Source organism: Notamacropus eugenii, chromosome 6 (genome assembly GCF_028372415.1).
Source record: "Notamacropus eugenii isolate mMacEug1 chromosome 6, mMacEug1.pri_v2, whole genome shotgun sequence".
Lineage (NCBI taxonomy): Eukaryota > Metazoa > Chordata > Mammalia > Diprotodontia > Macropodidae > Notamacropus > Notamacropus eugenii.
In genome coordinates this window covers 328,203,663-328,230,120 of record NC_092877.1, presented here as the reverse complement: position 1 = coordinate 328,230,120, position 26,458 = coordinate 328,203,663, and positions in this window count along the sequence as shown.

The window sequence follows — 26,458 nt, the reverse complement described above, 5'->3', positions numbered from 1 at the left end:
GAACCAGAGAGAAAAATGAAAATAGAAACAATTCAATAGGCATATCCTGATGGAAAATCTAAAATGAAAATTCTCAGGAATATTGTAACCAAAATCCAGGTTCTAGGCTAAAAATAAAAATACTACAAGCAACTAGAAATAAGGAACTCAAGGACCAAGGAAGCAATTAGGACTGTATAGGACTTGTAAGTACTATAAATGAAAAAAAAAATCTTGGCATATGATATTTCTTTTTTAACACCATATTTTTTTCTATGTCATTTCTTTTTTAAAAATATTTTTTCCAGCACAGCATATTTATTTTGGAGGTTTTGGATGCGGAAGCCTTAAATTTTATGTCTTCCTCTGATGGTATTTATTGTTCTTTCTCATCCAAAAGGATGGAAGAAAATACCTGTTCACCAAGAAAGTAGCTTTCTATACTCTTACTTTTTTCCCATTTTGGGCATTTTCTCAGCCAATTACTTGACTTTTGAGTCCTTTGTCAAGAGGAGGGTATACTCCCTCCTCTGGGAGGTGGAGTAGAAGGATGGATTTGTAGAAGCTCCCCTCCACAGCCCATAAAATACCTGTAAAAAATGACTCTAAACAAATTCTAGAGCAGCAGAAGCCACAAAACAACAGAGTGAAAGAGATTTCCAGCTCAAGACAGTCTAGAAGACCACGAGGAAAGGTCTATCACACCGAATGTGGAGCAGAGCCCAGCCTTGGCTATGGTGTGGCAGGGACAGGACCAGAACAGTATTCAGGGGGCAGAACCCCCGGCAGCAGCTATGGATCTCGGATTGCTCAACCCACAACCACCAAAGATAGCTTCAAAGGTCAGTGAGAAAGCTCTTTTACCTGGGTGAAAAGGGAACAGGGTCTGGCCTCGCATGCAGCAACAACTGCAGCAGTAGCATCCATTTTTGGAACCCTTGGCCTAAAGGCTCTGGTGGAGTTGAGCAGCTGATCTTTTTTTTTTTTTTAATGGAAAGAAATGATTTTTTTATTTTTTTTATTTAATTTTTTTTTTATTTAACTTTTAACATTTATTTTCACAAAATTTTGGGTTACAAATTTTCTCCCCTTTTCTCCCCTCCCCCCCCCAACCCCAAGCATTCTAATTGCCCCTGTGACCAATCTGCTTTCTCTTCTGTCCTCCCTCTCTGCCCTTGTCTCCGTCTTCTCTTTTGTCCTGTAGGTCCAGATAGCTTTCTTTACCCCTTAACCTGTATTTCTTATTTCCTAGTGGTAAGAACATTACAGTTGATCCTAACACTTTGAGTTCCAACTTCTTTAGCTCTCTCCCTCTCCACCCCTTCCCTTTGGAAGACAAGCAATTCAATATAGGCCAAATCTGTGTAGTTTTGCAAATGATTTCCATACTAGTTGTGTTGTATAGAACTAACTATATTTCCCTCCATCCTATCCTGTCCCCCATTACTTCTATTCTCTTATGATCCTTTCCTTCCCCATGAGTGTCGACCTCGGATTGCATTCTCCTCCCCATGCCCTCCCCTCTATCCTCCCCCCCACCCTGCTTGTGCCCTTGTCCCCCACTCTCCTGTATTGTGAGATAGGTTTTCCTATCAAAATGAGTGTGCATTTTATTCTTTCCTTTAGTGGAATGTGATGAGAGTAGACCTCATGTTTTTCTCTTGCCTCCCCTCTTTATCCCTCCACTAATAAGTCTTTTGCTTGCTTCTTTTATGAGAGATAATTTGCCTTATTCAATTTCTCCCTTTCTCCTCCCAATATTTCTCTCTCACTGCTTGATTTCATTTTTTTTTAAAGATATGATCCCATCCTCTTCAATTCACTCTGTGCACTCTGTCTCTATGTATGTGTGCATGTGTGCATGTGTGTGTGTGTACTCCCACCCAGTACCCAGATACTGAAATGTTTCAAGAGTTACAAATATTGTCTTTCCATGTAGGAATGTAAACAGTTCAACTTTAGTAAGTCCCTTATGACTTCTCTTTGCTGTTCACCTTTTCATGGTTCTCTTCATTCTTGTGTTTGAAAGTCAAATTTTCTTTTCAGCTCTGGTCTTTTCATCAAGAAAATTTTAAAATCCTCTATTTCATTGAAAGACCATTTTTTCTCCTGAAGTATTATACTCAGTTTTGCTGGGTAGGTGATTCTTGGTTTTAGTCCTAGTTCCTTTGACTTCTGGAATATTCTATTCCATTCCCTTCGATCCCTTAATGTAGAGGGTGCTAGATCTTGTGTTATCCTGATCGTATTTCCACAATACTTGAATTGTTTCTTTCTAGCTGCTTGCAATATTTTCTCTTTCACCTGGGAATTCTGGAATTTGGCCACAATGTTCCTAGGAGTTTCTCTTTTTGGATCTCTTTCATGCAGTGTTCTGTGGATTCCTTGAATATTTATTTTGCCCTCTGGTTCTAGAATCTCAGGGCAGTTTTCCTTGATAATTTCATGGAAGATAATGTCTAGGCTCTTCTTTTGATCATGGTTTTCAGGTAGTCCCAGAATTTTTACATTGTCTCTCCTGAATCTATTTTCCAGGTCAGTTGTTTTTCCAATAAGATATTTCACATTATCTTCCATTTTTCCAATCTTCTCGCTATGTTCTGTGATATCTGTCTTTCTCACAAAGTCCTTAGCGTCCATCTGTGCCATTCTAGTTTTGAAAGAACTATTTTCTTCAGTGAGCTTTTGAATCTCCTTTTCCATTTGGCTAATTCTGCTTTTGAAAGCATTCTTCTCCTCATTGGCTTTTTGAACCTCTTTTGCCAATTGAGTTAGGCTAGTTTTCAAGGTGTTAATTTCTTCAACATTTTTTTGGTTCTCCTTTAGCAGGGAGCTGATCTGCTTTTCATGCTTCTCCCTCATCCCTCTCATTTCTCTTCCCAGTTTTTCCTCCACCTCTCTAACTTGATTTTCAAAATTCTTTTTGAGCTCTTCCATGGCCTGAGCCCATTGGGTGGGCTGGGACACAGAATCCTTGATTTCTGTGTCTTTGCCTGATGGTAAGCATTGTTCTTCCTCATCAGAAAGGAAGGGAGGAAATGTCTGTTCTCCAAGAAAGTAGCCTTCAATAGTTTTATTTCTTTTCCCTTTTCTGGGCATTCTCCCCAGCCAGTGACTTGACCTCTGAATATTCTCCTCACACCCACCTTGCCTCCTGGTCCTCCCAGGCAGCGTTTGGGGACTGAGATTCAAATGCTGCTTCCCGCCTTAGGGTTTTTGGTGGGGGCAGGGCTGCTATTCAGTGTGAGAATTAAGTTCAGGTGGTCAGGTCGGGGCAGGGCCACCTCTCAGGCTCAGTTCCCTCAGGGGGTTTATGTACAGACCTTCCACAATGGATCCAGGCTCCTGCCCACTTGGGGAGCCCCTGTCTGCAACCGCCTCTCAGCTTCTATCTCCCGGGGGGGCCCGAGCCATGGGGGCACCCCACTCCCCTCTCGACCCGCCAAAGAGACTCTCTCACTGACCCCCGTCACCTGTGGGTGGAGGAGCTTGTGCCGCCATTGGAGATCCCGTCCCCGTAGCCCGCTCGGATCTTTTCCTCATGGTGTCGCGGCCACCGCAGGTCTGGGCTGGTCTCCGCGTCTGCAGCGCGACGGACCTTTTGTGAGAGGTTTGCAGGTCCCTCTGTGGGTGGAGGGACCCGCGTGGCCGCTGGAGATCCCGTCCCCGTAGCCCGCTCAGATCTTTTCCTCATGGTGTCGCGCCGCTGCAGGGCTGCCCTCTGCTCCCAGTCCACAGCGCAAAGGACCCCCCGTGAGAGGTTTGCAGGTCTCTCCGGAACAGAAATCTCCCTCGCTCCAATATTCTGTGGCCTCTGGGTGCAGAATTCACCGTCAGTTGGTCCCCTCTAGCCGTTCTGTGGGTTGTGGGTTTGGAGCTATGTGTATGTGCGTCTTTCTACTCCGCCATCTTGGCTCCGCACCCTGAACAGCTGATCTTAATCTCAGCCCTGAGTGACTTCCTGGGTTGAGGAAGAGTGCTGGCATGGTGAAGCTGGAGGCAGTTGTGGAGAAGGAATTGTACTCACAGATCCTGGGCAGAACAAAGTGCTTGTAGTTGTTCACAGACAAGAGTGCAGGCCAGGAGAGGAGTAAACTCCTCTCCCTTGATTGTGCTACCTTGAAGGAACTGACAACTTACAGGTGCCCAGAGTACACCCTTCTCTTGACAAAGGACTCAAAAGTCAAGTAATTGGCTGGGAAAATGCCCAAAGAGGGAAAAAAGTAAGAGTATAGAAAGCTACTTTCTTCGTGAACAGGTATTTTCTTCCATCCTTTTGGATGAGAAACAACAATACATACCATCAAAGGAAGACATAAAATTCAAGGCTTCTGCATCTAAAACCTCCAAAATAAATATGTTCTCAGGCCATGGAAGAGCTCAAAAAGGATTTTGAAAATCAAGTAAGAGACATGGAGGAAAAATTGGGAAGAGAAATGAGAGTGATGCAAGAAAATCATGAAAAGCAAGTCAACAGTTTGGTAAAGGAGACCAAAAAATGCTGAAGAAAATAACAACTTTAAAAACAGGCTAACTCAATTGGCAAAAGAGGTCCAAAAAGCCAATGAGGAGAAGAATGCTTTCAAAAGCAGAATTAGCCAAATGGAAAAAGAGGTTCAAAAGCTCACTGAAGAAAATAGTTTTTTAAAAATTAGAATGGAGCAGATGGAAGCTAATGACTTTATGAGAATCCAAGAAATTACAAAACAAAACCAAAAAAAGAAGAAAATAGAAGATAATGTGAAATATCTCATCAGAAAACACCTGAGCTGGAAAATAGATCCAGAAGAGACAATTTAAAAATTATGGGACTACCTGAAAGCCATGATCAAAAAAAGAGCTAGATGTGATCTTTCATTAAATTATCAAGGAAAAGTGCCCCAATATTCTAGAACCAGAGGGTAAAATAAATATTGCAAGAATCCAGCAATCACCTCCTGAAAGAGATCCAAAAAGAGAAACTCCTAGGAATGTTGTAACCAAATTCCAGAGTTCCCAGGTCAAGGAGAAAATATTGCAAGCAGCTAGAAAGAAACAATTCGAGTACTGTGGACATACAATCAAGATAACAAAAGATCTAGGAGCTTCTACATCAAGGGATCAAAAGGCTTGGAATATGATATTCCAGAAGTCAAAGGAACTAGGATTAAAACCAAGAACCCCCTACACAGCAAAACTGAAGATAGTACTTCAGGGGAAAAAAAATGTTCATTCAGTGAAATAGAGGACTTTTAAACATTCCTGATGAGAAGACCAGAGGTGAATACAAAATCTGATTTTCAAACACAAGAATCAAGAGAAGCATGAAAAGGTAAATAGGGAAGAAAAATAATAAAGGATTTTCTAAAGTTGAATTGTTTACATTCCTACATGGAAAGACAATATTTGTAACTCTTGAGACTTTTTTTCAGTACTTGGATAGTTGGAGGGATTATACACACACACACACAGACACACACACACACAGACACACACACACAGACACACACACACATACACACACATAGAGATGCCAGGGTGAGTTGAATAGGAGGGGATCATATCTAAAAATCGTAAAATTAAGGGGAAAGAGGAATATATTTGGAGGAGAAAGGGAGAAATGGAATGGGGCAGATTATCTTTCATGAAAGAGGCAAGAAGAAGCTTTTTCAATGGAGGGAAAAAGGGGGGAGGTGAGAGGGAAAAAGTGAAGCTTACTCTTATCACATTTAGCTTACGGAGGGAATAACATGCATACTCAGTTTGGTATGAAAATCTACAGGAAAGTAGGGGAGAAGGTTATAATTGGGGTTTAGGGGGGATGAAAGAAGGAATGGCAAATGGGAGGAGGGAGTAATTAGAAATAAACACTTTTGCTGAGAGACAAAATCAAAAGAGAGAACAGAATAAATGGTGGGCAGGTTAGCATGCAGGGAAATATAGTTAGTCTTACACACCATGACTATACGGAAGTCATTTGTAAAACTACACATATATAGCCTATATTGAATTGTTTGCCTTCTCAATGGGGATGGGTGGGGAGGGAGGAAGGGAGAGAAGTTGGAGCTCAAAGTTTAGGAAAGAAGGTTGAGTATTGTTTTTGCATGCAACCGGGAAATAAGAAATACAAGCAATGGGGTATAGAAATCTATCTTGCCCTAGAAGAAAAGAAAGAAGATGGGGATAAAGGAAGGGAGGGGTGTGACAGAAAGGAAGGCAGATTGGTGGAAAGGATAATCAAAGTGTGCAGTGTTTTAGGATGAGAGAGAGGAGAGATGGGGAGAAAATTTGAAACTCATAATTTTGTGGAAATGAATGTTGGAAACTAAAAAGTAAACACAAAAATATTTTTCCAATTATATGTAAAAATTTTAGATTTTTAAAAAAAATGAGTTCCACATTATCTCCCTCCCTCTGCTCCCCTTTCCCATAGGCAGTAAACAATTTGATATAGGATATATGTGTACAATCAAGTGAAACATTTCTATATGGTGTTAAAAAGAAGTGAAAAACAATATAGACCTAAACCTCCACAAAACAAAGTATAAAATAGCATGTTTCAATCTGCATTCAGACTCCATCAATTTTGTCTCTTGAGTTAAATACCATTTCATCATCAGTCTGAAATTGTCTTAGATCATTGTATTGCTGAGAATAGTGAAGTCATTCACAGTTAATCATCATACAACATTGCCGTTGCAGTGCACTCTCTTTTCCTGGTTTTGCTCATTTCACTTTGTATCAGTTAATGTAAATCCAGGTTTTTCTGAAAGAATCCTACTGATCGTTTCTTTTAGCCCAATAGTATTCTATCATAGTCACGTATCACAACTTGTTCAACCATTCCCCTATGAATGAGCATCCCCTCACCACTAAAAGATCTGCTATAAATATTTTTTGTACATACAGGTCCTTTCGCATTGTGTTTTATAATCTCTGGGATATAGACCAAATAGTGCTATTGCTGGATCAAAATATACAAACAATTTTATGCACTTTTGGGCATAATTCCATATTACTCTCCAGAATGTTTGGATCATTTCAGAACTCCAACAGTAGTGCATGAGACAACATATCCCTCCTAACATTTGTCATTTTTCTTTTCTATTACAGTAGCCAGTCTGATGGGTGTGAAGTGGCACTTTAGAGTTGTTTTAATTTGTATTTCTCTGTTCAGTGTGATTTTAACATGTTTTCATAGGATTATATGTAGCTTTAATTTCTTTATCAGGAAATTTCCTGTTCATATCATTTGACCATTTATCAATAGGAGGATGGCCTGTATTCCTGTAAGTTTATCTTGGTTCTCCATATATTTGAGAAATGAGGCCTTTATCAGAGAAATTTGATATACTTCCCCTCCCTCTCCCACTTCCCCCTCATTTTATACTTTTCCTCTAATCTAGGCTCCATTAGATTTGTTTGTACAAAACATTACATTCTGTAATACTCTCTATCACCTATTGTAAATTCTTCCCTTATCCATAGATCTGACAGCTAAACTATTCCATGCTTCCCTAATTTTTTTGTGGTATCACCTTTATGTCCCTTAAAATCACAAACAAGCTCTCCCACTCACACTAGTTACTGCCCCAGCTACCTGCTTTCTCTGTCCTTCCCAGCTGTGACTGCTCTCTAACTTCCTCTCAACTCTGCTCAAGCTCCACTTCTCCCTGTTCCACCTGTTTATTAAGCTCCTCACACCATAGGCTTCATGTGACTCAAACTCATGTGACTTAGGCTTCCATGTGACTCAAGCAAGTCACATGGGCCTATTAATGGATGCGAAAGATCTTGCCATTATGCAAAAATACATCAATTCCATTCAAAATGCATTCACAATACACTCTCCTTCCTGCTTTCTCCTCTCTCTCTCTCTCTCTCTCTCTCTCTCTCTCTCTCTCTCTCCTCTCTGTCTCTCTCTTTCTCTATTGCCCTCAAGGGTTTTTCTAAGAAAAATAAATGACCTCTCTCATTTTTCCTTCCTTCTATTACTCTCTATTTCTCTTATTCTCCTCCCTTCTTACTTCCTTGTGGGGTAAGATACATTTGTATTCCCAGCTGAGTGTATATGTTATTCCCTCTTTGAGCCAATTCTGATGAGAATAAAGGTCAGATACTGCCCCCCACCCCTTTTCCACCATTTTCCCACTCCCCTGTAAAAGCTCTTTGGTTCCTCTCTTATGTGAGGTAATTTACCCCATTCTACCTCTCCCTTTCTCTTTCTCCCAATGATTTCCCTTTTCTTACCTCTCAGTTTTATTTTTTTGGATATCATCTCATTATAATCAACTCACATCTGTGCCTTCTATTTATCCTCCTTCTAAATGTCCTAATAATGATAAAATTCATAAGAGTTACAAATATTATCTTCCCATAGAGGAATGTCTGCTTCAGATAAGATCAAGGTTCATGCAGTGGCCATCCCCTACCCCTTCTTCCATGTCTATATGCTCTTCCTCTGTATACCTCAGTTATAATAAATCATAAATTATACTCCCTTGTATTTCATTTCTTCCCTAGTCTTTTCCTTTTTACCATACCCTTTATTTCCCAGCTTAAGATCATCAAACAGAAGAAAATAGCTCTAAGTTCCTCCGTTCATATTATTTAATTGAAGACATTAGATTTTTAAAGACTGCTTTATTTATTCTGTCCTTATTACAATGTTAGTATTTTTTCAAGTTATAGCACCCTTAGACTTGCTCAAATATCTTGATGTTTCTAGGATTTAACCCTGTGAAGTAATAAAATAATTATATTCTCCATTTTATAGATGACAAAACTGAGGCTTGGATATATTGAGTGACATGCTCAGTATCACACAAGTAGTAAGTAGAGAAGGTAGGACCTGAAGCAAAATCTTCTGATTTCAAGTTCATTGTTTCATTTTGTTTTCCACTATTTTAACATCTTAGCTTAAGTAAATTCCAAAGTACTATAGTGTAGCTATTACCAATTTTCTGTTGTAGAAGTCACATTTAGCTTTGATATCATGTTAAAATTATGATTTTTTATCTTTGGAGAAAATTATGTATGAACTAGAATTACATATATATGTATCTACACACATATGTGTATGTATATATATACACATATGTATACATACATTTGTGTGTGTGGTATCATCATTTGTTGGTACCTAGTATAATGGTTCAGGTTATTCTGAAATTTTTCTATAATTAGAAAAGTGGTTCTGATGTGATGACTATTAATATATGGCAACGCAATCCTTCAGTAGTATCTGTGAGATTTTAAAAATTCAGAGGAAGGCATTCAATGTTTTTGGTACATCCTCTGTGGAAAAATTATGGAAATACGTGAACAAGAGTCACAGAGAATGAAAAGTAATGAAATAATTATGGTGTACTTTGCTATAGGAAATACCTACACTAAGGAGATGGTGAATATCTGAGTACCACTACTTAGATATAATGTGGACCTAGTCCCTTTCTCTTTCTAGGTGTTTCTCTCTGTCTTTCTCTCCTTCTTCCTTCTTTCTCTCATCCCTTTCTTCTCTCCCTTTCTCTCTGTGACCCAACCAGCACCCCTGCTGAAAGGTTGGCAGATTACCAGATGTGGTGGCCATTTCTACAACTTACTCTATCAGAGTCCTAGTAGTAGCACTGGGGCAAGGAATAAACTCCTACTATTATATGTAATATCCTGAAATTCCATCAGTGTGTTTCTTAGCAAATCACGTGAAATGAATTTCATTAACTCTTATTCAGAAACATTGGTTAAATAGATGATAAGGCAATAAGATATCCATAAACCAAGGTCACATTATTCCACTGGTGCTTGCAATGTCCATGGGGAGAATGAGTATAAATTTACAGAAACTTTTGGTTCTCTAACACATTCAGAGTCAGTCAAAAATCAATCAACATGCATTTACAAAGCATTTACTACTTTACAGGTACTGTATAAGCTCTGTGGCTGCAAAGAAAGACAAAAAATTTAGTTTCAACTTTCAAGTCTGATGGGGGAAACAACATGCAAACAATTATCTATAAATAAAATATACACACAATAAATCCATTAAAGGGAATCAGGAAAAGCTTCTTGTAGAATGTGGGATTTTAACTGTGACTAGAAGGAAGCCAGGAAAATCAGGAGATGAAATGTTGAGAGACAATTCCAGGTATAGGAAATAGCCTGTGAACATGTCCAGAGTTGAGATATAGATATATATCTGTCCCAGAGTTACCAAATAGTTTTAGAGACCAGTGTTTCCTTGTTATTAACTTTGCTTTCCTTATATCAGTCATATGCAAATAAGATTCTGGGAAATAGGACATTTTGGACATTGTTAACCTGAAAGTTTCTGAATAACCCAGAGCTTAAAAAAATGATTGCTGACTTTTTGACTTGATTGAATGAGTCTTTTTCTATGGACTGGTTTTGTCAGTATTTCTCTCAAACAGTCTTTGTGTCTGACCCTTTCCATTAGCAAAATTGTCCACATTCAAAAGCGGCAACCTTAACACATAATTTACTGATACGTGGTGTGAGTCTGAAAAATTGTTGAACTTCAGATCAGAAGATTTCTACTCTGTTCTGGCTCTGCCATTAGTTACTTATATGACCTTGCCTTTTCTAGTCCCTTCCTTCCTTCCTTCCTTCCTTCCTTCCTTCCTTCCTTCCTTCCTTCCTTCCTTCCTTCCTTCTTTCCTTCTTTCCTTATCTTTCCAATCCTAGCATATTTTCAAGTATAACTTAGTGACATCCTCCCAGATATTTTGATTCAGTGCCAACAGAGATAATTATTGAAGGGTTACCCCACTTAGTTTACCCCTAAAAAGGGGAACAGAAAGTAAAGTTGTTTCCTTAGAATAATCCAGGTCTCCTTCTTTCCTCCCTTCTCCCCCATCAACCATTTCCACCCCCACTGTACCCCATGGGAGGCAATTGCCTTTTGAACCAAATAATCATTTTTAGTATTCACATTAGGAATTTTTCCCAGAGCTGAAGATTCTTCCCTTATCATCCCGTAAATCTTCCAGCTGCCCTATTCTGCCAGGGAGCAGAGACCAGTTTCAGAAAAATCTGCAGGTGTCAATTTTCATTTTTCATTTCAAAGCGGGAAATCCTTGGCAACAGGAAGCCCCATGCTGTGTCAGAGGAATAAAGTGGCCAATTATAGATGTATGATTCTAAAGAATGAATCTCAGCCTTTGTCAGGGTAGCTACTGAGATCAGGTGGCAATGCAACAGGGAGTGGAGTGCCACCCAATGAGCAGCATGTGACCTTCAGTGCCCAAGTGATTCACTGTGCTTTGGATGGCATCACATTTTCATTTTATTTTAAAAATGGTGGTGGGAGAGTAAATGAAGAAGAGCTGGAATAAAAAGGATATTTAGGCAAGCAGGGAACCCAGTGGATAAACTTAAATATTCATAGAAGAATCAGCCTGTCTCCTGGGTTATTGTGCATTAGTTAGTTGCATATGTATCATGAAATAGCAACTCTCATTTATACAGTGCATTAAAGTTTGCAAAGTATTTTATATCCAGTATCACATATTGATTTATAGGAGTTTTTATGTCCAATATCTTATATAGGCTCATAGACCTAGAGCTGGGAAGGTCCCCAAAGGCCAGCTAGTCCAGCCCCCTCATTTTACAGATTACTAAATTGAAGCCCAGAGAAGAGGGGGACTTTCCCGAGATCACACAAGTAATACAGGCGTTTATTTATTCTCATTTTGTAGGTGAAGAAACTAAGGGTCATACAGGTTAAGTGATTTGCCCATAGTCACCCCAGTTAGTACATCCCAGAGGAAGGATTTGAGCCCATTTCATTCTGTGTATGACACACTGCTACTTACATTTCTTTACTATGCTGTGAGCACCATAAAGGTAGAGATGGAGTCTTAGCAAAGTCTTTCATTTTCCTTTGTGCTTGCCGCACCACTCTGCATACAGTTAGTGTGTAATAAATATGAATTGAACTGAGCTGAATTGAATTTAATTGAATGCATGTTTCCTAGTGAATATTGAAATGAAAGGTTTCAGGGGACAAAGAGAAGGCCAGTCTGTACTATGAATCAATCAGTCAGTAAGTATTATTAATATTAATGAATATTGTCTAATGTTGTTAGTCACTGTGCTAGATGCTAGGAAGAAAATGATTAAACAAGTGAAACAATTCTGCCTCTCAAAGAACTTATAGTAGGGATGAGTGGAGAGAGGAGGAGGAGGAGGAGGAGAAGGAGGAGGAGGAGGAGAGAGAGAGAGAGAGAGAGAGAGAGAGAGAGAGAGAGAGAGAGAGAGAGAGAGAGAGAGAGAGAGAGAGGTGAAGAAGGGGGCAGAGGGAGAAGGAGAGGGAGAGGGAGAGAGGGAGCGACAGAGCATTTCCCACCTAACTGCACTCCTTTGAATTTCTTCATTAGATCTTTAGGAATGACATCATTCTGCAAGATCTCAAACCTCATCAGTACCTTCTCTCCTTAGGGCTGCTCTGATTGGTAGACTGAGTGGAGAGCTCCTCTCTAAACCTCAATTTAAGGAGGATGCTGATGCCAGCCATCATTTCATTTCCCACCTGGCTGCACTCCTCTTTGGACTTCTCCATCTTGCCTCCATGTCTGGTGCCTTCCTTTTGTGCCCTTGGTACCTTCCCTCTTCACTCCCTTTTCAGCCTTCTTTAATATATTGTCTTTTCCCATTAGATTGTAAACTCCTTGAAGGCAAGGGCTGTTCTTTCTTATATTTGTATTCTCAGAATTTGCTATAGGGTCTGGCAAATGGTAAGTACTTATCAGTTATTGCCTATGTTCTCTTTCTGTCTGTGTATCTGTGTATCTATTATTTCTCTTTCTATATATCAAGGATAAATTAAAAATAAATAAATGAAAAAAAGAAATAAATAATAAATAAATAAGCAGATTACAATAAATAAATAAAGATGAATTTGCTGGTGGAGTGCTTCCCAGAGGGGTCCAGGAAGCCCACAGCTAGTACAGAGCCTCACATTAGCAACAGTTTGTCTTCTCCCTCACCAAATTCTTTGTTAGAACTTCCAAAAAGCAGCTCAAGGTAGAAGACTTGAGGAGTAAATCCTATTACTCCCTCTCCTCCAGACAAGAAGTACTAATGAAAAGTGAAATGATCAAAGAATTTGCAGCCAGAGGGAAAACGCAGACTGAGGATATACTCTTGAATGTATGAATTCTGCATGACAGTGCTGAGCAAACTGGGGCCTGGTTTGCTGACTGGCATGCTGTGGACATTTGACTTTCTTGTCTACTGAATAGAGTGGGAGTGACCACTAATTGTATAATCTGGGAATGTCATTGAACTCTAGTGCAATTCAATTTTTTCATCTTGTGAATGGAAATAAAAATGCCATTACTGCCTATCTCACAAAATTGCTCTATATGCCCAACCACTGAATAGACTAATGTTTAATTTCTCATCTACTTTTGTTTCTGTAGACTGTCAAAGCATCTCTCCACTCCTACAAGTGCCACTCTGGTCTAGGTGCTCATCATTTTATCCCTGGATTATTGCAGTATCCCTCAGACTGATCTCCCTGCCCTAAGTCTCTCTCCACTTCAATCTATTCTCCACCCAGCTGAAAATATAGGTCTGATCATGCCACCTCCCTTCTCAGTAACCCCTTATTACCTCCAGGATCAAACATAAAATGCTATTTAGAATTTCAAACCAATATAACTGACCCTCTTCCTACCATTCCAGTTTTCATAAACTTGCCACCTTCTACATAGTCTTTAATCCAGTGACAATGGTCTTTTTGTGGTTCTAACTAAATGATATTATAGCCTTTTCGCTGATTATCTGTATTGTCTGGAACATTCTCCATCCTTATCTCTGCCTCATGGTTTCTCTGACACTCTTCAAGACTTAGTCTGAAGGAAGACTTTTACTACCCTCCAACTCCCCCAACCTCAGATAATAGTTATACTGAATATATTTTCTATGTACATAATGGTTTGCATGCCATCTATCCCATTAGAATGTTAACTCCTTGAACTTTGTACACAGTAACAGCTACGGTGTGAGATGACTGACTTGGATAGACTTAGCCCTTCTCAGCAATACAAGTTCCTAAAACAGTTGCAAAGGACTCATGATAGAAAACGCCATCCACATCTAGAGAAAGAATGATGGAGTCTTAATGCAGAGTGAAGCAGACTATTTTCTTTTTGTTTTGCTTTTTTTCTTTCTCATGGTTTCTCCCATTCATTCTAATTCTTCCATACAACATGACTAATGTGAAAATATACTTAATAAGAATGCCCATGTAGAGTCTACATCAGATTGTGTGCCATCTTGGGGAGAGAGAGAGAAAATTTAAAACTTGTGGAAGTGAATGTTAAAAACTAAAAATGAATAAACTTTTAAAAAAAGGAACATTAGCTCCTTGAGGGAGGGACCTTGTTTTTTCCTTCCTTGATATCACCAGTACTTATCTCAGTGCCTGACACACAGTAAACACTTAATAAATGCTTCTTGATTGACTGATTGACCCATTTGTACATACGGAAATTCATACTTTTACAAAATTTATCTGACTCACATCTTAAGCTTTAGATCTGCTTCTCTCCCCCCACCTCACAACTTAGGCAACATCTTTTCCTATATAGATTACTCAAGAGATTAGTCAAGGCTCAGTAATTTGCCACTTAAATACATATAATTTGATTGGGGCATTCTCATTATTGTTCCCCCCCAAATGTTATTGATTTGTAGAAATTTATAGAAAATGTATAGAAACATAGTAGGACCCAGATTTCCATATGCAGTCCCTCTCATTTAGTCAAAACTGTAGAACACTTGGGGTAACATTACCCAGTGCAGACCAGAACAAAATTAAAATGTTATTGGTAACTATTTAACAAAATAAATGAAAATGCAATAGAACACAGATAATGTTAATATGTCATTTTCTAAGTCAATATGGGGCAGGCATGGATTCTTCTCAGTGTGGCAACCCTATCTTCTATTCGAGTTTGACATCACTGACTTCAGGGATCAGCTCAGAGTTTAGAGTTTGTCAGCTTCCAAACTCTCTATAACACTGATTGTGCTTCTAATATTCTGGTGCTCCTAGTTTCCAAGCTGTATGCACAATCACTCTTCCTGAGCCTTGGGATCTTGCTATACACTTTCTGTTTCTGATCTCATATATATGTGTATACATATGTGTGTGTGTGTATACACACACACACACACACACACACACACACACGTGTATATATATTCAAGTTGATAAGAAGATATTAACAAAGTGAGAAGGAAAGTATGAACCCAGGATTGAAGACCCACCTAAGTAGTTTTCCATAACTATATTCTAAGGGAATTCCTAACAATAACCCAAGGACTGACAATCTCTCTCAAAGGAAGTATGGCTAGCAGGAAGAATTTTCGGGGGCTTGAGCAGAGCATTCAGTGTTTATATTTATGCCACTGCCAAGCGACTGCACTCAACGAGCCAGCTGGTGTTCCTCAAAGAAGAGAAGACAAAGGGATTCAGGGAATGTTTATCCTTTTTTCAGCATTTCAAGGAGAATGAAGTGTTTTTTTTAACACAAGAATGATTTTAAAGTGAAAACAGAGAAGAGGCATTTGAAGGTACAAAGGGAGCTCTTTCTCCAGATGCACATACCCACAGAATTGGAGCTGAAAGGAAACTCAGAGACAATGTAGTCCAACCTCCTGATTTTACAGGGGAAACTGAGGTTCAATGACTATCTCCATGTCAGTAAGCATCAGAAAGAGGATCTGATTCTTGAGCTTTTGTCATGAGGTAGGAGGGTAGAAGGATGTCACAGAGAGGAGAACAGCAATGTGAACTATGGAGTATTTGGAGTAAAAGGAAGACAAGGGTCTATACCTAAGCCCTTCAGAGCTGGATACTCTGAAGGGGAAGCAGCTATTTATCCTCAGAGGAATGATGGTATGGATTTGTAGTTGCAGTCAAGTGATAGGTCATCTAGAAAGCGCCAGAAAATGAAGAGACAAGTAGTAACAGTGATTGTTGGTCACTGCCTCCTGAGATATTGGATACTTAGGCAGCTGCTTGTCAACCTGATAACTAAGAGAAAGAAGTCTATTGTCTTCCTTGGGGTTATGTTGTGAGATGTGTTAAAGAATATGCCAAGCCTTGTCAAACTGGATTCCTGGGAACCATTTCTGGTGATTCACATTTGCTCAAAGATCGCAGAGACTTCACAAAAACTGCAGAACTTAGCACACAAGAAGTCTTTTGTTTTTAGTCATAGCCACCATTTGTAGGCAAAAACATCAGCCGTGCAAAGTGAATTGCTGGTTAATAAGAAGGGATCTAGGAATGAGATTCAGATTTTTAGACCATATCTTAAAATATAAGAATGACAGGATCATGGCCTGGGATGGAGCTTACATAATATGAATTGATAAGAATCATGGTTAAAGTCCTACAAATCCTACCAACAGTGATTTTAGTTGGAAAAAAAAGGGAGAGGAAGAAATTGTCTATATAAATCTATTAATCTGGATATCATAAAGAGTAATTATAATGTAGAGGAAAGACTAGCCTAGTGCTATATAAACCTTCTTAGAAGTCAAAACACAAGAAAGAGTTGAGTAATAAAACCCATGCCCTTAGATACTTAAATATAAATACACAGAGTATGAGAAATAATCAAGAACTAGAGATTCTGATGTATAGAGGTCAATTTGACCTTAGAGGCATCACTGAGACTTGGTGGGAAGAAACCTATGACTAGAATATAGCCCTTGAAGAATGTACCTTTTGCAAAAGAAAGAGGATAAGTATAAGGGTACAAGATGGAATAGCACTGTATATTAAAGAAATATATTTGTGTGAGACAAACAAGGAACCAGATCAGGGTAAACATGACAGGAAGCATTTGGGCGAAGATCAGTAGAGGCAAAAACAAAAGAATTATTCATCATAATATTCATCACCGAAAGGGGAAATAGAGAAGGAACTCAGGAAAAGATGATAAACAGCCTGGGATATATGGTAATAAAATTAGGTGGATTCAGAGCTGGTTAAATGGTCAGACCCAAGGAGTGGACATTGGTAGTTTTATGTCAGTTTTGAAGTAGGTGATAGTGGACTGCCTTGGAAATGATTCACTTCAATAAAGGCAAAGATGGTACATTCAAACAATTTTCAGACAGCACAAATCTTGGACAGATAGCTAATACACTTAATGAGGTAATATTTATACAATGCTTTGCAAACATTATAGTTCTCTATAAATGCTATTATTATTGAGCTGGGATTCAAAAAGAACTTTATTATAGAGTACTGGCATCAGCTGAATAAAATAAAATTCATTAGGGATAAATGCCTTCTCAAATCAGGGTTTAAGAAACCATCTTCCTAATCAACTCTGGGAGAAACTTGGCTAGACAATAGTGAATATGAAAAGATCCTAGAGTTTAGTGGCTGCAAACTCCATTTGAGGCAATGGTGTGCTAAGGGAGAAAACATACTTTTCTTAAGCACCTACTATGTTCCAGGCAATATGCCAATTCCCTTACAAACATTGGCTCATTTGATCCTCAAAACAACCCTGGGAGGTAAGCATTGTAATTATCCTCATTTTACAGTTGTAAAAAAAGAGAATGCAAAAATCTAAGAGTAGGGTCCAGGGCTCAGAGATGACTGTGTTGCTGTCCTCTGTCCTGATTAGAGCACAGCTAGCATGTTATACTTCATTCTGGGCACCATACCTGTGCAAAGCTGGCAGATGTCCAGAGGAGGGTCACTAGGATGCTGAAAGGCTTGTGTTCAGGCTAGAATGTGATTTTTTGAAAGAATTGGTTTAAGTTTGCCAGGAGAGGTGAAAATTTAGGAAGGATTACCATATTTGAACTTCTGAAGAGCATTTAATATGGAACTGGGATTAAACTTTTCCTACTTGGTCCTAGAATGCAGAACTAGAAATAATGAGTAAAAAATGCAAAGGGATATGCTTAAATGTAAGAGGAAAATAATAATAATGATAATAAATTGATATAATATAATTATAGTGTTACATCATACAATAATATAATTATATTCATAAATGTAATATGAATATATAAATAAATGCAATATAAAAATGATAAAAATAACTTCCTAATATCAATTCTATTCAGAAGTGGAATGGATTAACTTGGAAGATAGTGGGTTCTCCCTCATCGAAGTCTTCATGCGTTTCAAGCACTGAATGGAGTATATTTGGTATAACATAGAGGGAATTCTTGTTTAGGTGCCTCTGTTGCCCTTCCCAATTCTGTGAGACTGTGAGAGGCAATGTGATTTAGTGGACAGAGAACTAGACTTGCAATTAGGAAGACCGGGGTTTGAATCCTACCTTGGACATTTATGATCTAAGTGACCTTGGGCAAGTCACTTTACTTCTGGGGACCTCAGTTTGTAAAATAAGGAGGTGAATTTAATGACCTGAGACCCATTACAGAATGTGGATGATTCATATCTCTTCTTTTCCTATTCTCATACTTTTGTTTCCCATAACTACTTGGTTCTTGGTACTTGAACACGCACATACATGCATACACACATATATACACGAACACAATTAGGGCACAATTTCTATTCTCATCTATTCTTTACCATCAATATCAAGGGGAAATGTTGACATCCCCAAATGATCTGAGGGAAAATGAACAATTAGCTATGTGCTTTTGAGGACAGAGCAGAACTCCCTTCAGACTCTTTCATACAACAGAAGTTACAAATTCTCAGAACATAAGATGGGAAGAAATAGAGAAAGTCTAGGTGCCATCAAAATAGGTAAGAGTGTTAGCAGGGGTGGGGAACCTATGGCGTCAAGGCCACAAACGACCATCTAGGTCCTCAGGTGTGGTCCTTTGAATCCAAACCTCAGACTAAATCCCCTTAATGAAAGGAATTGTTCTGTAAAACTTTGACTCAGTCAAAAGGCTGCTTTACCTAGGCCCTAAAAGGCCACATGTGGCCTTGAGGTTGCAGGTTCCCTACTCCTGATAAGGTAATGGGAAGAGAAAATGGAGACAAAATAAGAAAACCGATATCCCTATTTGCTGAGGAGAAAAATTACCAAAATGTAAAATATATTGCCATTGGCTGCATGCATATGAAAACTAGTCAGATAGTTACATGGTGAGGTGTTCAAATCCTACATCCATTATTTGTATGACTTCGTATAAATTACCTCATCTCTTTGTGTTCCAGTATCCTCATCTGTAAAATGACAGGGTTGGATGATGAAAATGAGCCCACCAGCTATACGGTGAGAAGTCCACATCCTAACTCTGCTACTTTGTATGGCTGAGGACAAGTGATACTCTATCTCTGCATCTCATTTTCCTCATTTGTAATATGGAAGCGCTAGGCAACATGATTTCTAAGGTCCATTCTGGTTCTGAATCTTATGATTTTGTCTGAAAATATGAAGAATATGAAAATATTCCCCCAACTGCATGGCACTATGTCTTGGCCATTCTTTTGGTTTAAGATAGTTTGTTTCTGGAGAGGCTTTTGTTAAAGCATAACCAATTAAAATTAGTAGATTTTATGTGTGTGTGTGTGTGTGTGTGTGTGTGTGTGTGTGTATACATAATATTTTAAAGTTTACTAACCACTTTACATATGTTATCCCATTAGATCCTTGTGATAAACAACCTATTGAAGTAGTTCCATACTGTAAATGAGGAAACTGAGATTGTGACTCACTTAGGCTCACATAGATAAGTCTGTGGGCAGAATTTTGTCTCACAGGATTTGAATTCAAGTCTTCCTGACTCTAAGTCCAGCACATTAGCCAATGTACCCTTTCAGTTCTTAGCACTGTGGCTCTCATTATGAGCACTACATGAAGAGATCACTTTTGGCTTAGGTATTGGACCACCTTGTAAGGTCTTGAGGGAAGGTGACATAGGTCAAGTAAGCTTTAAAAAGATGAAGGAAAGAACCAGAGCCTGGTGGATGCTGCAGTGGGGAATCCTGGTCAGTGAGGGACATAGCATGAGGTCATTGTGGTAGTTCATCAAAAGGGCATTTAGTGTCAAGACAGTGGACACACCAGAAATAAACTTTGTCTATGGAACCATTTAGTTGAGGCTGACTGGACACTGATAACAAATAGAGTGTGGATAATACCTGGGTTCTGAGCCTGGTGCACCCAGCAACTCTGTGACATTGGGCACCTAATTTCATCTTTCCGATCCTCTTCATCACCTATAGAATGAAGTTGGCGATGCTTCTCAGCCTACTTGCTGAGTTTATTGTAAAGTTCTATGTAAAATATAAAAGGAAATCTCAATCTCAATAATTCTAGGGCTGAAGTACAAGAAAAAGTTATACCCCTTGAACAGCAGGATATGGTTTATGTGACTGCCAAAATATTCAGCTGGGTTGAAATAATAGGAAGCTTCACTCTTTAGAGGGGGCAAGAAAAGCTATCACTCTCGTGCCTTTTAGTCACACTCCTGAGGGAAGGAATATTTATTAAGAGTCAAGGCAGACTTCTCTATCTTTAGATAGGCTTAAAAAAACAATTTCAGTGACTGATGAGCTCCCCTCCTGCCATGGAAATATATGCCACAATTAGCAGAAGTTGATGTGAACAGTTTTGGAGAAGTTGGAATTGACTTGAGCCAACAGGTCGTAAAACATCCCTCTACTTTCTACTTCTACTGTGTAATTACTTGATAAATTTCAAGCTCCCAGAGCAGTCTGGGAGACCATAAACAAGTCTATAATACAAGCCCTCTACTTCTCTCTGGATGCCCTGCAAACACATTTAAACTACCTTATGTATAGACAAAGGTCAGCTTGCCTTCTCTTTGTTGTCATTCATTGGCAAGCATGTGCATAAGGAGATGGATGTTTGAGCAACTGATAAATGATATCCCAAATCCTTCATTAAGTTTTAGCCTAGACTCTAATATTGGCTTCTTTTTGATGTTGTTGATAATTTTTAGAAAATGATTACCATATCAAAGCCCAGCTCACAGCAGCACAAGGTGAATCAACTCAGCTTGGAAGCCATATGCATAGAAATAAGGTTTTCCATGTCAAAAAAGGTTGGTGACAAAACATAAAGTCCTCTGATAAGAGAGGCATCATTGGACTAATTGCTATTCCTGATTAATTTGAAGAAGTTCAATTGACAACAAGACTATTGAGGTTTAGGGATAAACTGACCCTTTCCATTGTTTTAGACCATTCATTCATTCATTCATTTATGAATGAATTTTTAAGGATTGAATGGATATTTATTGATTATCTTCAAGTCTTTCATTATGTAGGACCTGGCTCTTGTGTACTACTGGGTGGAGAAACAATTAGGAAGAGAATCAAGTATGGAAACTTCCTCTCCTCAAGTCAGACCCTCCTTTTAGGGGGTTACTTGAAGTGCATCTCCTTTGAATGGCAAACTTATGATCACACAGCTGGTAGCTATCAGAGATGGAATTTGAATCCATTCCTGAATCCTGGTCTGACACTCTAACCACTATGGGAGTTTGTCTCCGTATCTGTGGGTTCATAGGGTCATAGCTTTAGAGCTGGTCATCTCATCTAACCCCTCATTTATACTTTCAAAGGAACTGAGACTCTGAGTGGATAAGTATTTTGCCCATTATCATACAGGGTGTGAATGATGGAGCCAGGATATGAACCCTGATACTCTGGCTTCAGAGCAAATGGTCTTTCCAATATACTTCATTCAAAATCCTTTGTTTCTCCCCTGACTGCAAATTCTTTGGGTAGTTCTTAGCACTTCTGTAGGACTGAAGAAACAGATACTCCTTAAGCCAATCTATTGTATTACTTTTTAGAAGTCCTGGCAAGTGATTACTTGAGGGGACCGTATAAAATGATTAATTATGCAAGGGTTATGAATCACCTGTAGATTTCATTCATCTCTATTCCCTTTCAATGTGAATAAATGAGAACATGAAAATACTACAACTAACCCCACCTCTCACCATGTAATTCATTATTAAGGTTGGTCTCTTCCTCCTCTCCTGAAAAGGGCTATGCAAGTTCCTTCTTGGCTCTTGTATCAAATGTTCCTCCTATTATTTAAGTATTTACAATCTCCCCATCTTTCAAAATCCACCTTTAGTCTCTCCTTTTCCATGAAGCCTTTTCCCATTCCTCCAGCGTACCTTGGTTATCATAATTAGAAGGGTGGATGCAATCAAGTGGAAAGGTACCTACTATTGCAAAACCAATTCCGCCAATACCCTCTACAATTCAAAAGCATTGTATACACATAATCTCATCATTATCTTGGGAGACAGGTTTTAGAAGTATTATCTCCATCTTATAAATGAAGAAACTGAGGCCTGGAGATGTTCATGTCCTCTCTATTCACTATACCATGCTGTCTCTATCAACAGCCTGAAGGAGGACATGGGCTTTTTTCCCACTTGCAGGCTGATTCTAGACAGCTTATAATAGCACAAATAATTCAGGTTTTTTTTTTTACTTATGTTCCTTAAACTAGACTTTGTATTTTGACTGTATAAGTGAATGAGTGATTGGATGAGAAGAGAGAGAGAGAGAGAGAGAGAGAGAGAGAGAGAGAGAGAGAGAGAGAGAGAGAGAGAGAGAGAGAATGAGAGAATGAGAAAGGGCTCATCCTAGCAGGGCAATGTGGCTTTGAAGTCCAGTTACTTGATTGAAATTCCTTTTGTGTCTTAATTTATATTTTTATTCCACTCACTTTGGGAAACATTTCATGCATTAGACTGTGCTGAAAATAGTTTGAGAGCTTAGGCATCAAAAGGACAGTTAGGTGGCACAGTGGATAGAGTGCTGGGCCTGAAGTTAGGAAGACTCATCCTCTTGAGTTCAAATCTGACCTCAGACACGTACTAGCTGTGTAACCCTGGGCAAGTCATTTAATACTGTTAGCCTCGGTTTCCTCAACTGTAAAATGAGCTGGTGGAAGGAGTGGCAAGTCACTCCAGTATCTTTCCAAGAAAATTCAAAGTGGGGTCATAAAGATTTGGACACGACTAACACGACTTAACAACAGCAAACAAGAGCAAGTGCTCACATGGAAGTCAGAAGAAATGACACAAGGACACTCTCAAGGTCTTTCTGAAAAACTCTGGAATCAACTGTGAGACACAGGAGACACTGGCCCAGGACACCTCCTCATGGTGAGCCCAGATCAAAGAAGGCACTGTGCTCTAAGAGCAAAGCAGAAGTACAGTAGCTCAAAGAAATGTGAGATGTCCAAATTGGTCGGATCAGCCACAGTTGGACACACTGTACCTTGACCTGGACATAGTGATGTCATTCATTTTGGTCCTCTCGGAGCATGGAGGACAGCAACCAACCAAGCAGTAGGTGTAAAATGCAGGTCTTCCTTTATCCAAAATTGGCTCCTTATCCATCATTCCACATTGCCTCTCTTTGGATTGGAAATTACATAATGGTGTAGTTTAGTCTGGAAAATTGGGTAGAACTTGAGTAGAAGGGAAAGGAAGAGCGGGCTTGTTCTGTGTGTCTGCCACGATTGGGCATCATGTGAGCGTTTTGACTTCTAGTGCATAGGTTAACTATTGTTAACTCCTTCCTTTTGAAACACATAGGGAACTAGTCCTACTGACTATTTTCATGTTTTGTCATCCAAAGGAAGGCAGATAAGATTGTTTGTGTATATTAATAACTAAGTTATTATGTTATTATTGATATCATTATTATATTATTAGGTTATATGTACCATGAGGAGAGGACTTCATTTCTGCTATTCAAGGATCAGCTGTGGATATCTTTAATAGATTCCAGGTGACTTACTTTGATTTGGCAATTATTTTAAAGTAAAAGACCGATAGAAAAAATGAAGTTCAGAAGAGAGTCCTAAGTGGGAATTGCACATTAATGTGACTTTAGAAAAAGTTTTCACACACATCTAAGTGAAGTGACTGGGTAGATAGCAGGGCTCACAATTACTTCCAGCTGGGAGCTAAATAGCCCTAAATGAGACAATAGTCTTCAGTGCTCCAAGGTGGTTACAGTTCTAGGGAAGAATCTTGCAACTCAGTATCTTTGAAAATATTTCTAAAATTATACTCATAATAGCTTATGCTGATGTAACATCTTCAGGTTTGCAAAACATGTCAAAATATATTATCTTATTTGATTTTTACAACAACCCAGTGAAGCAGGTGCTGTGATTATCTTCATTTTACAGAAAGGAAAACTGAGGCTGATAGAGTTATGTGACTTGTCTAGGAGCCCATGACCGGTAAGGATGTGAGAAAGAATTAAAACTCAGGTTTCACTGACTCCAAATTCAACTTTCTAGCCACCATGTCCATCAAGGATTGCTTGGATATTTTAGTAGTTTTTAAGATTGTATGTTTGTTTAGTGTAGAAACAAAAAAGATCCTCACTCAAATTTGCGGGAGATAAATTTATGTGATATATTTATGTTCTAGCTATGTTCTTAGGAGTACAAATATTGTTTGCTATCCCTCTATATTTGCCTGGCAATTCCATAAATTTTAGTATTTTCATTGAGCTAGCATGGCCTAGTGGATAGAGGGTGACCATTAAAGTCAGGAAGATCTGAGTTCAAAACCAATTAAATAATACCTGTGTCATAAATAAGCTACTTAATTTCCCAGTGCCCCATGCAATACTCTACAATTATAAATTATAGATGAGTTATTGACCTGTCTCAGTGGAGAGAATTTCCACACCAAGAGTGCCCTAGACTTCTGAAATCATAGGTCTGAACCAAAAAAAATCTTATTTTTCAAATAGATAAGTTGAGGAGCATAATGTATGCCTGGTTTCAAAGGAAAAAAAATAATTTATTTGTAAAATAAGTGGAGAAAATTGGTTCTGAGCTTCAAAAAGACATCTTTTTTCTGGAAATGAAACTGTCATATACTAATGTATGTACAGATCTTTGTGCATGGCTTCAGAATGAAAACAAGTTCACAAGCTTATGATATGTGAAGACAAACTGGTATGATAATAGGCTTCTCTGTTCTCTTTGAAGTCTATTTTTCAATAATAGTAAAATACAACATGTCTCAGAGTACATATGAAAAAGTCCTCTTTTCCCTTTTTAAATGTAAAGACTTCATTGTGGAAATTCTTAGTCCCCACTGGTAGCTTTTATGGAGTTCAGAGTAAATCAGTTTAATTTTTTCCTTCCAATAATATTGCTTCCAAATACATCTTCTTGAATGTTATACGTAATTAAAGAGAAAGTATTTAAGAAATTCATAGTAAGGCAAGAGGCCCTGATTCTGTGTTGATGAATGAATCCTTGAGGAAAATCAGTTCTTTTATTAATATAACATCTGGCTTATATCTTGCATCAAGAAGAGTACAAGAGCACATGAGAATGAGGGAGGGTGAGGGTCTATGTGCATTTTAGAGTGTAATAATACCCAGCAGCCAAGAAACCTAATTAGAAGAAACGTCATCTGATGAGGAAGTCTGGTCAAGGTAATTCCACAGGCAGATGCTGCCTCCCTGGACTACACTAAAATGGTGAATGAGCTAGCTAATTAAAGGAAACTTAAACAGCATGAGTTGACTACAGGACTCCATTCAGTCAAAGTTGCTATTATCAATGGCTTCTCTGGGGACCCTTTAAGATGTTAACCACCGAAACCCCATGGCTTAGTTAATCTGTTCCAAGTAACTCTGCTCTATTCTCACTCAAGTGTTCAGATTTCTGGCTTTTCATTTATGAACAATCAGCCGGGAAGGAGAGGGTTAATCTAATTAGGGATTGAAACAGAAGCTACTTTGACCCAATTGCATGGGTGAGTGAAGCGATTGCTTGTCAAGAGTGAAGCCCTACTGGTAATAGTGTGTTTGGAGGCTGAGGAAATATTAAAGCTGGAATACTGTTGGTTGATTACTGGACTTGTTAGGCTTGTCTGCTTTCACTGATCTAGAAATTGAGGCAGCTAAGTGGTTTTGGCTCATTTGTTCAAAGTCATTCAGGGAGCTCTTGGCAAAAGTGGGGTGAAGATGACTGGTTGCTAAGATAAAGTTAGTGCCTTCCAAGGTGCTATAAAACAATGTTATCTTTCATAATTGTTATATGTTCCAGTTCCTACGCACTGTCTAGTAAGAGAGGAATACAAAAGAAAATACAATCACTACGTGTCAGTACACTGGATAATGAGTGTATATCTATACACTCATTTATTTTGAACATTGTTGGATGTTATTGTTGGAAAGGGGCTCAGAAATCATCTTGTCCAACTACCTGACCAAGAATTTCCTATACAGCATTCTAAAGAAGTGATAATTAAGACTTCTTTTAAAGATTTCCATTGAGGGAAACCCACTTTCAAACCCACTGTATTCAAAATACAATAATGCATCGTAAGTATAATCATGCAAGTTAGGCCAACACCCTGACAAAATAGACTCTAATTAAAAGGGAACCTTAATAACAATGGGAAAATATAGTTTGTGATACTAAAATTATATTTCTCTAAGCCCTCCTGAAATCAGATCCTCTCCCCTTGACTCAGC